The sequence below is a fragment of the Chrysochloris asiatica genome, unplaced genomic scaffold (genome assembly GCF_000296735.1).
Source record: "Chrysochloris asiatica unplaced genomic scaffold, ChrAsi1.0 scaffold00112, whole genome shotgun sequence".
NCBI classification, from domain to species: Eukaryota; Metazoa; Chordata; class Mammalia; order Afrosoricida; family Chrysochloridae; genus Chrysochloris; species Chrysochloris asiatica.
Genome location: NW_006408630.1, coordinates 6068305 through 6073505, shown reverse-complemented (window position 1 = coordinate 6073505; position 5201 = coordinate 6068305). Strand labels below are relative to the sequence as shown.

Here is a 5201-nt window from a genome sequence, read left to right as displayed (position 1 = left end):
AAATATTTTTGTAAATTGTTATAAAATCATAGAAACCTTTATTAAACAAAAATTTTAAAAGGTGAAAGGATTGTTTCTCCATATATTCTCTATCTAAGTCTATACTCTTATTCAGGTGGTTTTTCCATGTCTCTAAATCTTGTCCTAAAAAATTCTGCACTCTTCTATTTACATCATGCAAAAACCTCCCTTTTGACACCCTCCAGGGACTCAAATCATGTTTCTTTTAAATGTTCTTTGAGTGTCAGAATAAAATGGAGTTTGGAGGGTCAAAAACAGGGTTGTAGTGTGGATGAGGTAAGGTTTGCCATCAAATTCTCCTAGGACAGAACTTGATACCATTGAAGGGTGAGTAGCTGCATTTTTTTTTTTTTTTTTATGGATTTAAAAAAAAATGGTTTGGCACAGCTTTCCTGGACTTTTTGACGCCAATGCAGTTTTCAATTTACTTAAAACTTCTTCATAATAAATCCTTATGATCTCCCTATATCCTTTGAGAAACCTATCAAGATTCTCCTCCAAGATCCCAAATTACAGTCTTCATAACCTTCAGAGATGACTTCTTTGCATTGAGTTTAACTGACACAGCAGATCTCCTGAGAAGCACTGATTAGATTGGAACTTTTATTAAAGATATGAAATAAAACTAAAACACGTGTGTTCTTGAGAGAATTTGCCTACATCCATCAATTGGTCACAGAGACATGTTTTTCGTTTTTGCCAAGTGTCATCAAGTCAGTTCTGACTCATAGCTACCCTGTATATGGTTTCCGAGGAACAGCTGTTGAGCTTGAACCGCTGATTTTGTGGTTCAAACCAACCTTGCTGTCCAGTGCATTAGCCCCCAGTACCACACCAGAACTTCTGGAGACCTGCTTAAACACTTTGTGTGTGTGTGTCCATAAATCCGATCGTATATGAATTAGAACTCTAATAGCAATCATTTGTGATATCCCATCATATTACAATGACAGAAGTAAAATCCAATTCGTAAAACAATGTAAACTCAGGTTCTTGGTCTGTTGGTAAACCACTTGCTGCTGAGTCTTGCATCATACCATGCATATCAGAATAGAACTGTGCTCCGTAGAGATTTCAATGAGTAATTCTTAAGAAGAAGACACTGAATTTTCTTCTAAGACACACTGAGCTTGATTCAAACATCCATCCTTGTGATTAGCAGCTGAGTGCATTAACTGTTTGGACTACACAAGTACTCTTAAAGCTCTATCTTTATTAGTGGAAAAAATATTACTTGAGAGAAATCTCTTCCCTTTCCACAACTGGCACAGAATTATGCTTATAAGTACATTCAGTATTCGGTTCAGGATAAAACTTATGTGGCCAGTGGAAGCTGTACTTTAATATTTGCTTATTTAAAGTTATTAATAAGGAGTGGTCACTTAACTCTAATACTCATTATGTTAGGAATTATTTGAATTATTATAGCTAAGGCCAATTTCTTATTATTGAATTTCTGAGAGACAAAAAGAAAACTGTTTAAATACATAATTGATTATCTATAAATAGAAAAATATGGAAATTCTCTCTAATGATTATAAAACAAATACAATATGTTCTAAATGAGTCCTCAAACACATCAAAATAATGTAAAATTGCTAAATTCCATTAAATTCTCAATGTTTGGGCTTAAATAAAGAGTGACTTACAAAATATTATTAAATTATATCACTTCTGCATCTGTCAGGATAATGCACTAGGTCACAAGGATGGTTTGAACAGCAAGGTCAGCAGTTCAAACCCACCACCCACTCCTTGAAAGCCCTGGACAGGGTCACTATGAGTCAAAACACACTTTACAGTATTTAACAACAACAACATAGCTCTATGTTGTTAAGCTGTTGTGAAGTGCCATCGAGTCAGTTCCAACCCATAGCAACCCTGTCTAGGGTTTCCGAGGAGCAGCTGGTGAGCTTGAACCACTGACCTTGCTCAAACGGCTTTGCAGTCTAGGGCATTAACCCACAGCGCCACACCAGGACTGCTTTAACCTGATAGAGCCCCTAAATGTCTTTGTAAGTATTGCTAGCAGTAGGCCATAGGCTCATCTTGAGCTAGTATTAACAATGTTGTGCCAGAGTTCCTAAAAAAACACTGGTTTTAAAAACTGGTGAAATCTGAATGTCTTACTTTGCACTACAAAGGGTGAAATTAAGAATGCTTACTGCCAATAGGCATATTTCATTCAGATCATGTCTTTCTTCTTAAAAATATTTTCTTTGCGTCATTTAAAATTCACTGACCTTATTCTTTCAGGCATCTAAGTTAATATTTATGATCATCAAATCATGGCAGCTTGCCTAAACCAGATTAGATTAACACACATTTCCCTCATGGGCTTTCTCAGGGACATCAGAGAATAAATTTATAATTTGGAAGCATTTTTGTTCTATGCATAGAGTCACGATCAAAGTGCCTTCCCTTCTAGGGCATATTACACGGCTCAAACTTAAAAGCAAGAAATAAAGATGCAAAGCATTAGTTCTGGTTTTACCTACTGTCTGTAGAAATGTATTATTTACATCGTTGATGGTGAACCAATAAATAAAAAAACATATTTTATTAAATCATGATTCAAATTTGCCACATTAATATACAAAGTTGAAACTATAATGTTTAATGTATTAACATAGTTATGTCTATTTTTCTATTGTAAAAAATAAAGTACTTGAGACATATACCTATTCGCTATAGGAGAATAATATACAGTTTTTAGGAAGGGTATAAAATTGTCAAAGAGTACCAGGCAGCTGCCACATGCCATGCAAAAAGAGAAGACACCAGCAGTCCTCAAATCTCATATGCACCAAATAAGAAATTTCAACATTCTGTCTACCAGTAAATTTAAATTAGTGAAAGATGTTTCAGTACAAAGATCAGGATGCATCTATTTCCTCCTTTGGTTACAAGTGGGATGCAGTCTCCTGACTTCTTGTTCAGCATTTAGATGGATAGTTGGGATGAAGGAATAGTTTATTGAGATCATAGTTAAGGGCAGAACTATTTAGTCTTTGAAGCAGGTTCATAGCTAAGACAGAATGTTGGAGAGGGGTACATTTTTACCCTTGGGTCCTATGCTGTTTTAAGAGCAACAATTAATATATTTATAAGTTAAAATGTAGCAATAAGTGTACTTGACCCAAATGCTCAGAAATAGCAAATGCTTGTATGGAAACTGAGGAAAGCCCTATAATCTAGGAAGTGGAGAGAGGGTCACATCGAAAGACTAAGAAATTTTGAATTAAGGCATGGAGAAATATAGAGAAATGAAATCATTGAATCTGTTCTGATGGCATGAAAAATAGAGATAAAGGGAAAATATTTACATTATCCACATAATAAAAAACTAATATAAAACATAATAAAAAGTGAAAAAGCACTACCTTGATTGTAAATGATTCCTTAAAGACCAAAGACATCAGTTCACATGACGAATGCATGAATACAATTTTTAAAAAATATTATCATGGCAAACTCATAAAAATTAAGCCATGGAAACACAAAGAAATCAGGACTCAAGAATCCTATTTTTATGTGCCAAGCAAGACGTTTTTTAAAAGGTCAAGTCTCTAACCAGTATTTTGAGGTTCCTACACATTTATTTCTGAAAATAATTTCATTTGAAATGCCAATGCAATACCCTTCATATTAAAGGTACTTGATAACACCTTGAAAATGTATTCATAAGGTCATTTTTGGCTTTAATATATAATTACTTTATGTTATCGCTTTAATGTTCTTCTGACAGAAAATGTACTTGAACTCAAATCAATTAGTATGATTTAATTATTAAATATTATCATATTACCTCAATTTCATATGTCTAATGTATTAATAAAACCATTAAAAAATTTTTCAGATTCTCTTCACTAGTACATAAATCTATCCATTTTCACCTGACCATTTCCAAAACTGGTTCTCTTTAAATATCTCGATTTTCTCTTTTTCAGATTATATCAGCTGTTGTTGATTTAAATGGTCTCAAAGTGCAGTTTTAACTAGAGTGCATAGTGAGGGTTAAGATGAGGGTAAAATAACTTCCTAAATTTAAAATGTCACCTTCCACCTTGCTGGGACAGTGAAGAACATAGAGGTCTTTTGGTCCTTCAAATTAGCAAGCAATATGTGGTGCTGTGGGTTAAAATGCTGGACTACAAAAGTCAGTTTGAAATGCAAAGTTGGTGGTTCAAGCTCACCAGCCACTCTTCAGAAACCCAATAAAAGGTTGTTATGGGTCAGAATCAACTTGAAGGCACTTATCAACAACAACTCAACTTTGAATACCACCTTAAGCTCAAGATGCATAATATTTCACTCATTCATTTATTAAAATTAGTGAACAAAACATGCCCATAGCATAATCAAAACAGTACTTAAATATCAACCTGAGATAAAAAGCATAGCACTTAGCCCATGTGACTAAATTAGTTCCTGGAACATAGCAGGAGTTCAAAAGAAGTTCTAGAATGAAAGGATGAATATAATTATTAATTACAAATTGTGATAAGAACATTAGACAAATTCATGAAGGAGTAGAAGAAAGTATTTTGAGAGAATATACGAAAGGCACCTCTGAAAAATTTAACACAAACTTTAGGAAACACGAAGGAGGCATGAGAATTAGAAAGACACAAACAGAGATTTGGGGAGAAAACATTTGGAGCACCAGAAAAAGTGGAGGAAAGTCAGACAGGTTTAGCTAGTGGCAATAACATACGTTGCAGAGGTGGACCAGATACTATAGGACCTTATAGTCGTGTTAAGTTTTTATTTTTGTGTTTCAGTTTGATCAGTTAGATGTCATTGACTTATATTATAGAGGAGAACTACATGGTCAGAAAAATTGTTTGTTGTTTTTTTCCATTATAATTTTGTCTATATTAAAAATAAAACAAATAAAGATTAAAGAAAGGTAGGTGTGGAAGTGCAGAAATGAGGTACTAAACACACAATAGTGATGTTTACCGCTATATTTTTGTTACGTGCCGTGGAGTCAGTTCCGACTCATAGCAACTCTGTACAGGGTTTCCGAGGCTGTAGATCTTTATTGGAGCAGAAGAAAGCCTCATCTTTCTCCTACGGAACAGCTGGTAGTTTCGAACTGCTGACCTTAAGATTCGCAGCCTGATTCGTAACCACTACGCTACCAGACGTTTTAGAGATCATCTGAAGAACAGATT

At 34.4% G+C, this 5201-nt stretch overlaps 1 protein-coding gene across 3 annotated transcripts in view; it reads right to left on the bottom strand.

Annotated features, from left to right (window-relative positions):
- The window catches only part of GRIA2 (glutamate receptor, ionotropic, AMPA 2), a 255319-nt gene that overhangs the window by 112013 nt on the left and 138105 nt on the right, over positions 1–5201 (bottom strand). The gene's annotated exons all lie outside the window — the stretch shown is intronic.